This window comes from Acomys minous (assembly GCF_964271855.1).
Source record: "Acomys minous genome assembly, chromosome: 13".
Taxonomy (NCBI): domain Eukaryota; kingdom Metazoa; phylum Chordata; class Mammalia; order Rodentia; family Muridae; genus Acomys; species Acomys minous.
The window spans coordinates 45641260-45651797 of record NC_140495.1 but is presented as its reverse complement, the minus strand read 5'-3'; positions in this window follow the sequence as shown (position 1 = coordinate 45651797).

Here is a 10538-nt window from a genome sequence, read left to right as displayed (position 1 = left end):
CAATCTCACCCTCACATCCAATCACCAATCACTCACCATACTGACTTTTCTTTTCATTAAACACACACATTACTCCCTGAGCTTCACCCAGCAGGTTTTCTGTAGAGCCTACAGTTTTCAGCAACCAATATGTCCTCCCTTCTACCCATGGGTACTTTTCACCCAGCAGGCAGGCGGCAGATCAACAAGGTTCCATCCTCCCCTCACAGAGCTAGCCTGCATCAGTGGCAGTGGTGGGCAGCCCTCCATGGAGAGTAACCGCCCTGAGGGTTTGCATCTATCTCTAACCCTGGAACCAGCAGCACAGCATTTTACATAAAGTCGGTGTTCAACAAGCATTTGTTGGACTGAGGCTTTCAGGACAGCAACTCCCAGAACTGGTGAGTTTCACAGGCAAGATCAGAAGCCCGGTGAGGGAGCAGCTCTGTGGGGTGCACAGGGGCACTGTCCTCACCACCAGCAGGAATCAGGAGGCCCCAGCTTGTAGAACACACAGTGGGGAGGGAGACAGTCAAAACAAAAGGGCAATCCCCAATTCAGGACCGAACCCCCAGGGCTCACCGTAGCCTTCAACCTTTGTCATATTTCACTCACAGAGCTCAGAGAAATTGGAATTACCAACCATTATAAACTGCACATGCCAGCCCTTCATCGACAGAGACGGAGGTCCACAGAGGTGGAATGGCTTTCCCAAGGACACATGGCGACAAGGTCAGATCTGAAACCCAGGTCTCGGAGTTGCTAATGTTATAGCCTTCTCTCCCTCATCTTTTTTATATTAAAACAACATCAAAGTATGGGGAAGAAGAATGACTCTGAGGAAAGGGAAACAACAAAGGAAGCTTTATTCATACATCTTCCTGGTTTTCTTTTTTTTTTTTTTTTTTTAACGATCTCCCAGTAGATGCTTCTGTAAATACCTTTGTTTACAAGGGACAAGAACGTGTGGTGATGTATCCAGATATAGAATGCCAGGATAATTCTGCCACAAACGGCATCCTTGTCCTCCTTACTGGGACCTGGCAGGATGAGCCAGACGCACAGGAGGTGGGTTTATAACATCAGTGTTGGTAGCACTAGTCTTGGCCCTCCTGGTTTTCCCCTCAGGTTTATTGTCAAAAGCACAACACTACAAATTGATAACCAGGACAACTAAAGGATGCTAATTACAGGAGAAATACCCTTCCTCCAGGGAAGAGCTCCCCCAATTGCTTATCCAATACCAAGTGGTAGCCCTGAAATCATATGCATACAAATAACATATGGACGAAGCAGGTCGTATATTTAGGAATATGTATGTTACACAAAGCAAAGAACAAGAGGCTGTGATTTGAAAGTGGGCAAAGGCAGATACATGGAAAGGGTTGCAGAGAGGCGAGGGAAGGGGAGAATGATGTAATTGTATTTTAATTTCAAAAAAAAAAGGTGAAAAGCAAAATGAAATGAAATGGGACCATAGCATTTAGAGTGTGTTTCCAAGGCCTAGGCTGCAGGGCCTTAGGCAGCCCACTCCGTCCTCTGGCCCTGGGTTATATCCTTGTACTCTGCAAAACCAGGCTGACACCCATGTGACCTGACAGCTGTGGACAGGCGATGCCCACAGCTGCATGTGAATGGCCTCAGTGATCAATTTGAACATGAAGCTCACAATTTATAGGAAGGGAGATGGCCTCAGACCTTTCTTGTTCAGCTTACGAGAGTGATTTGCTGAGATTTGGGGGGAGGGGCGGAATTCTGAGATGTATTTCTTTTTAATTGTGTATATGGCTATGTCTGTGCGTCCGTGTGTGAGTATGTCCAAGCAAATGCAGATGCCTGAAAATACCAGAGATTTCAGAGATTTCAAGCAGCTATGAGCCACCTCATAACTTTGTGTTGGGAACCAAACTCAGGTACCCTGCCAGAACAGTGTGTGCTCATAACCACTGAGCCATGGCCTCAGCCCACGACATGTTCTCAAATTCTCCAGATTCTCGTCCATGACCTAGAAAGGGTCTGGAGGCTTTGTCCTCAATGTCGCTAATATAAGTCATGTAAAGAGATGAGAAGGGTCTGGGGCAATAGCTCAGCCTGTAAAGCCCTTGCCTCGTAAGCATAAGGACCAGAGTTCAAGCCACAGCACCCATGTAAAAAGCCAGGCCTGGTAGCACATGAGCTTGTAATCCAAGGACTGGAGCTCTTTGAAGAGGAAGAGCCTTGAGCTTGGTAGCCAGCCAGCCCAGCCTGTCAGTGAGCCCTAGGTCACAATGAGCATCCTTGTCTCAGAAATGAAATGGACAGTGCCTAAAGAATAACACTGAAGGCTGACCTCTGGCTTCTACATGCACGAACATTCATGCACATGCATACACACATACACTGACAGAGCAGCTGTTAAGATGCTCGGAACACCTAAGGTGGACCCATCAGCTGACTCTCAAGGCCCGGCTCCCTCCACCTTGCATCAGCTAACAGCAGGTCATTCCCGCTAGCATGCATGAGAAGCTCACAGCCCCACCTGTCTTGAATTCCTGCTAAATTAGTCTCAGAACCAACTATTGCTGTACAGGAGACAGGTGTGGGTGAACTGAAGTTCACGTAAAAGCAAGCATGCAATCCACAGTGCTGGACCTTTTATAGACACGTGATTAGTTTTCCTCAGCAGATGCTTGTTTTTGCAATGAAAAGTTAAGACTCAAAGTTAGATTCAAAGACATTTAAACGTAAGCCCAGTGTGCAGCATAATGTGCAGCTGTTGTTCAGATCCAGCTTGACACAAAATACCTTCGAAGGACATTTTGGAAATTATCTAAACAGTGGGAAAGTGTTGAGTACTGGATAATACTGGGAAATTACTATTATTCTTTTTACATTTTCACATAAATATATACCATATGTCTAACATATTCCACCCACACCCCCTACTCTTTCCCTCCCTACCCACTCCCCTCCGTTCCTGCTGCCCTCCGGTCCGCTCCTCTCCCTCCCCTTCTACCTCTCCCTCCCCCCTCCCCCTTTCCCTTCCTTTCCTATTACCCACTTTGTTCCTCTAGACAGTTTCACTTCTACTTCTCTCTCTCTCTCTCTCTCTCTCTCTCTCTCTCTCTCTCTCTCTCTTCTCTCTCTCTCTCTCTCACACACACACACACACACACACGTTTACAAATGCACAGAAAGTCTAGAAAAGACAGACACGGAATAAGTTGTCTTTCTAAGTGGCTTCATTCAGCTGATAATGACATCTCCAGTTTTATCCGTTTTCCTGCAACGGCATGACTTCCTTCTTCTTTAAAGCTGAAAAAAAAATCCCGTTGACTTTATATACCACATCTCTTTCTTATTTATTTACTCTTTTCTTTTTTAAATTTTGAGACAGGGTCTCATCAGGCACCCCTGGCTGGCCTGGAACTTGCTGGAACAGGCTGACCTGAAGCTTACAGAGATCCACCAGCCTTCGTCTTCCAAGTGCTGGAGTTAACGTTGTGATTCTCTGGCTTCTCTTTAATTTGATGTGTGGCAAAGACATTTTAACATATAGAAAAACACTTGTCTTCTGGTAGAGGTGTGTTTTAAGTAGACACAGATAAGTGTGCATGACTGAGTTTTGCTTTGTGTTATTATGTTATAAAAGGCAGATAACGGCAAAACTTTGACAACTGCTGAGAATGAAGGATAAGTTTTAGTATAATTGTTTTATTTTTATATTATGCTTTAAGTTTTCTTTATGAGAATATTTAAGAAGAGGGAAAAATACAACCCCAGGTGACCCGTGTGCACCTTCAAGTCTGCCTCTCTGGGGAGAGCTCCAATATGGGAGTGACAAGGAAGCAGAGGCCAATGGCATTTTAGAGACAGCACAGCAGTTGGATGTGTCTGCCCCCAAGAGTGCTCAGGAGGAGGTCACAGAAGGAATCAGGCTCACAGTGATCTTCTGCCCTTGGCCAACGGGATGCCTTCCCCATGCCAGTCCTGACTCTACCCTCACTCTCACGGCGATGGCTCCTGAAGTTATGGCATCAAACCCTCTGTGGAAAGTTGGATTAGAATTCAGGGCTTATTTTCTGGGACTCACCACCCACTGAAACAGCTTGTGCCAAACAAAAGTGGTGGCTTACCCACCTGGGCTCCCCAGCAGGCAACTTGAAATATTTGACAGGCTTTGAAAATAGCCACTCACTCACTCACTCAGGGCAAGAAACTATTTATTAGGGAATCATAGAGGGGAAAGTATCAATTTAACTCTCAGTGTTGTGTGTATTTCTCCCCCGAGGGCAAGGAGAGGTCCTTTTTTTTTTTTTAATCATTCTGAGATGGGAGAAATATAGTCTAGTGTTTTAGAATTCAGTCACTGTGAATTCCATCAATACATTTTGTGCTAATTATCTTGCCTTCTCACTTCCTAACGGGGAAGCTCTAGGAACTGTGAGAGAATCCAAATAACAAAGAAAACCAAGTGCTGCTCATCCATCATAGGTACTGATACTAAAGGCAGGTTAATGAACTTGGCTTGCAAAATTTCCATTTACTTTATTTTGAATATGAAGAATTTTATTTTCCTTCATATTCTTTGCCCTTTGAAAGTTTCTAACACATTGGATGTTTTTTTAAATCTCCTTTTGCAAGTACATGACGGAGCATAGAAGCATTGTCTCTATTCCGCTTCAGGAGCCAATGTGCGCAGAGACTCAGTGACATCTCCAATCAGCCTAGTCGATGGTAGCCGCGTGCCGGAGGGTGCCACCCCACAGTTATTTTTCTTCTGCGAATTGATGGCACTCTGTATCTCGGTTGAAATGAGTGTGTTTGACTGTTCTGTTGGAGTGTATTATCCTAAATGGGTTGTCAGTCAGAGTGTCCTCATTAGGAATGCAGAAGCCCAAGCTCATCAGGGAAGAGATTTAAAATGGCTAATGATGCCAGGAGGCTGCCAAGCCTTATTCACAAGAAAGATGAGCTCCCTGATATCCCAAGATTCCACACTTCCTTTCCCCTCTCCTGCTCTTTCCCAGGCCCTTTCTGCTTCCTGGCCTCTTCGGTAGGCTCCCCTCTTCTATCTCCACCCTCTTTTCCAAGACTCCATGCAACACACTCACACACGTGCACACACATGTACACATGCATGAACACACATGTGCTACTTTGCTCTTCAGCTTGACGTCCCAATTGCCAAGCTGTCTTCTCATGCCTACATCTCCGTGTCCACCACGTGCTCGAGGGTCAGCCATGCCCACAGGTCACAGTCTTTGTGTCTCCTTTCCACTCCTCCCCATCGGCGTCTTTAGCCCCTGTCAGGCCTTGTTCAAACCTTCCCCTTACAGAAGGAGTTTTTTTTATTGTTTTTTTAAATTAATATATTCTTGTTACATCTCAATCGTTATCCCATCCCTTGTATCCTCCCATTCTTCCCTCCCTCCCATTTTCCCCTTACTCCCCTCCCCTATGACTGTTCCTGAGGGGGATTACCTCCCCCTGTATATGCTCATAGGGTTTTTACAGCTTTAAGTAGAACTAGCCTCTCCCTCGGAGGCTCAAGTCTTGATTCTTCTCACAGCTTCCCTAGCGAAGACGCCCAGCCTATCATTTTGCACACAGAGCCCTGCTGTGTCTGTATTCACTTCCCACATAGCACCTACCCTGTGGCAGTTGCGCCGTATGTGTCAGAGTTACAGTGAGACACAATGCAGCCATTCAAAACCAAAGACCTGTAAAACTACGGACAAGATCTAACACTAAGCAAAACGCAATGGCAGAATAAAATATAAACTACTCTCCCATTTATATGAAATAAAATCAGATATGGATAGAGCTATATAAAGATATAAATGGGGAGGCAGAGTTCTGATAAATCTCTCAGAGGTGCACAATAAAACTCTGACAACACTGGCTGCTACCGAGGGGGTGGCAGGCCCACGGGTCAGTGGTGGAATGGAGACTTTTACTGTTTGAATTTTATTGCCTTCTGCATATATTACCACATTACCCATTCAAAGATAACAATTCAATCGAAAGTAATAAAATAAATGTTTGATTTTAATTGAAGCTGAGCTGAACAACCCTGAAATTAATAATGGAACTGGTAGAGTCGTCAGCTTGCCCAGGAGTTCAGCATTCAGAGAATTTTATTTCTCTAATTATGTGGAGATCCAGTGCCAAGTCTAATTCATTAGTTTTAATAACGGTGATAACAATTAATATGCTTATAACATTAATAAATCAGAAACAACTTCTTATATCGAGAAATGTTATCCAATTATGTTAAAATTTCTATCAGAAATTTTATCCAATTACCTGAAAATTCTCTACATTTATAAACTCAGTTCCTGACTGCCTGGGCTCTTCAGTGTTTTTGGTTTTGTTTTGCCTTGCTTTGGGGCTCTTTGTGTCAGTTTTGGGCCCTGTGTAATTTATCATTAAAGAATGCAGTCACTTTAGTGAGCATGCCCCCCATATCTCTCGGTCCAGAGCCGGTAGAGCTGTCTGGGGAGGCTTAGAGGGTACAGCCTCCAGGGAGAAGTATGCCACTGGGGCGGGGGGCAGGCTTTCAGTGTTTGTGGCTTCACCACATGTCTTGACAGTTCACTTTCTCTGCTTTGCGCTTTCGTTTGAAGATGTGAGCTCTCAGCTTCCCGGTCCACACCTGCCACTTGCTGCCATGCCTACCCATCACTATGGCCTTGTATCCCTCTAGAACGGTGACAGATAAGCTCTTCCATAATTGCCTTGGTCCTTGGTGTTGCCTTGGTGTTTCATTATCGCAGCAGAAAAGTAACTGATACAGATAGTGCTTCCAAAAGTTGGAGCGTTTGCAGTACATGTTATTAACAGGTACCTACTGTTGAGGGAATCCTTGCTGGAAGTACGTACCTAGAAGGAACAAAAACTGTCCTTAGAGGTTATGACGTAGCCTGGAGACCCCCTCCCCATGAAGAATTGGAACTTGGTGCTTGCAGCTAAGAGGGTCCTGTTAGTGTTGTCTATCCACATAAGATCTACTCTATACTCATGTATTTCCCACTATATGAGTTAAGAATCAATCTATCTACCATGCAGACAGAGGATATTATGGTGTCCTCTCCAGCTACTCCTGTGTCCTTTCTCTTCCTTCTTGGTCCATCAGTAAGCACAGTCTCTGAACTTCAAAGGAAGATTAGGGGGAGAAGGAAAAGAACCCCCTTCCCTATGTGCTGTGCATGTACTCGCTCGGTGCCTTCCTCCCCATTAGACGAGGAGACCTTGTCCTGGGCACCAAGATCTCATTGCTCTAATCATTATCTCAGCCCCTGGACCTACAGATGTTACCCCTGGCTGTTAAATTATCCTGCCTTCTGTAAGATCTCTTTTTAAAGAGCCACCTATGATGTATGAGAAGCTCTCAAGCTCCGCCCCTGTGGAACAGTGGGGGAAGAATGGAGGCTCATGAGGCAGAGCAGATCCTGCGGGACACTAATGAAGGGCAGGACCAGTGCAGAAGGAGCACCACTTATTATTAACACATTAGCCCAGCAGGGCAGTGTGCCAGAGCTCAGAAGCCACAGTCTAGCGTACTGGCTCAGCTACGGAAGCTCTGCAAACTCATGGGTAAAAGGACACCTGTACTCCAATACCTGCGCCCCAGCTGTGTCCCCCAAAAGCACCATTTTATAACAAATTCTCATGCACTGCTAGTTACAGCAATAACCTTATGTATCACTGAAAAACGTGGATGCAACTGTTTGTAACTCTCCATAACTAATGTTGACATTATAGAATGTATGATTAAAAGGGCTGCTCCAGGGTTGATGGTGAGGCAATGGGCTAGTGAACCTTCAAGGATTGTCCCAGGATATGGCAAGTGGCTAATCCGCCATTGCACTTGATGATTAAATACAATATATTATATATATTATAAATATATTTTATTTATTTATAAATACAAATATACCATTTTTTCTTCAGCATATAAGAGAAAAAGGACCATTTGCTGTTACTAGAAATATAGGTATCATCCAGATTTTCCCTGTTACATATAATATAAATATGTTTCTCCATATATAATGCAAATATATTTGCATTATACTTGTATACTTGTTACATATTAATATAACTATATTTATACTTCATATAAATTATGTTATAATTTTATATTAATCTATTATAAATATATTTGTTTTATATAATACAAATATAAGCCAGGTGGTGGTGGTGCATACCTTTAATCCCAGCTCTCAGGAGGCAGAGACAGGCAGTTCTCTGAGTTCAAGGCCAGACTGGTCTATGAGTTAGTTACAGGACCTACACAGAGGAACCCTGTCTCAAAAAACCAATATATATATATATATTCATTCTTATCTCCAAGGGAATGAAGGATCCCATCTCTTTAAAATAAAGTTTTAGGAGTGGTAGTGTGGCTCAAATGGCAGAGCGTTTGTTTATCATTCACAAAGCTCTGGGTTTGATTCGCAACACTATAAACTGGTAGGGCACGCCTGTGGTACTAGAGCTTGGAAAACAGAGGCAGAGGATCAGAAATCCAAAGGCGCATTTGGCTTCATAGAGAGTTCGAGGCTAGCCTGAATTTCATGACGCTGTGTCTCCATGGGGGTGGGGGGGGGGGTGGGGGGGCCCTCTTACCTGCAAAAAGCAAGTGCGAGCTTTTGCTCAGAAAAATCGGGGATCAGCTATGCTGACTGACGGGGAAGAAGGGACCCCTGAGCAGCTAGCTCTAATTCTCCACCGATGCTTGGTCCTGCCTTTCTTAGTCAGGCTCCCTGGGAAGGAGCAGAGGGAACAGATGCGCTCACTAGGGGCTTTGTTCTATTCCAGATCGTGAGGGTTCTCTTTAGCCAGCCGCCTCTCCCTGTCCTCCCGTGTGCTCCAAGTGGCTTATAGGAAGCGTTTAGAACTATGCCCCGGAGGATGCAAAACAACCACTAGAAATGCTGCTCCAGCCCCGGGTTGCAACTGGGCATTGCTGCTTGGTGAGAATATTAGAACATCCTTTCGAAGAATCGCTTGGCAGCAGCCACAGCCAGCGCTCTGGAACCAACCCTTCAAAGCCAAGCCAAGAAAGGCATCCAAAATGTGTGGAAGGCTTTCTCGTCAATTGCCTTTGAATTCTCAGTTGTAACAGGGAAAATCTGGGTGACACCTACATTTCTAGCAGCATCAAATGGTCTTTTATGTCTTACATGCTGGAGTATTATACAGCCATTAAGATGTTTATAAAGAGCATGTAACAAAGTAGAATACTAAGGTTTGGATTATAAATCAAACCTGGTTAGTGGTTCATTTAACTATAAAAATATATGCATAAAATCATTACTTAAATTTCACTAGGAGAAATACAAATAAAAATTATAATGAGAAATCATTTCATAGCATCAACAGAATTTGAGGTCTGAAAATATCGTGTGTTGGTAAATTTCTGGAATAGTGGGGCCTAGAACCATAATTTAGCATTATCTGATAATACTGAAGAATTTCTTTTCCTAATAGGTTCCCAAAGAAATACTTTATAAATATATAAAGAGACAACCGCAGAAGTTTTTAGTTTGTAATGCTGAACCACAAAGCGTATTGATGTACTCAATGATTAATTTTTATTAATTAAAAAAAAGATGGCTGACTGGTGGCCATTCAAAGGAATACTACACAGCAATAAAAAATGACAAAATAGAGCCATAGCAACATGGCTAAATCTCACTAACATAACATTGAGTATTATGTGTAAATTGCAGGAAAATAGGCATATAAACCATGAAAGTAAGCAAAGAAATGCCTTACAATACTTAGTAATCAACATGCAGTACTTAATAATAGAATTAAGAATGAAAGCACTGCCTGCATGTATCCCTTTGAGGGAGCTTAGGAGGCAAAGCAAGAACACTTAGAGTTTCAGAAACACACAAGCATTTTACTTCTTAAGCCGAACACTGGGTACCTGGACGCTGGCTGTCTTGTTCCCTACACCTCTTGGTGTATCTTCAGTGTTCCATCCTGACTCAAAATACACAGCAAACAAATGCATGGAAAATAACTAGCTGTATCTAACAGCGTGCTGTCTGCCTCTTGACAGTGATGGAGAGAAATTTCTCTCTTTCCACATTTAGCATGAACAACTGTTTTTCGTTATTATCCCTATTTACAGATAAGCAGGAGCTCAGCAGAACTATGAGCTATGAAGGCCATGGCCAAAGGGAGGACAAAAGTCCCTCCCTTTTTCTTTATTTTTCTTTTATTTTTGAGATTATGAATACATCACTTTTCCCTTTCCGTTTCCTCCCTCCAGATACTCCCATATACCTCTCCTTTCTCTCTTTCAAAACCAGAGGCTCTTTTCCATAGGTTGTTACATGAATAGATGCATCTGCACCCCTCTATCTACTTCTCCCCCTCTCTGAGTTTCCTGGTTGCTTGAAGTTCTTTGTGTGGAGTTGAGAGCTCACGGTCTTTCCCAGCGAACTCTGTTATGCCTATAGGTGCTGTCCTTACTTAGCTCATGTTTAGGCAAGAGTGTTGGTGAGGCTTTATTCACCCTGACTGGTGAGTCCTTTTCCTCTCTGAAGAATCTTCTGTGGGTT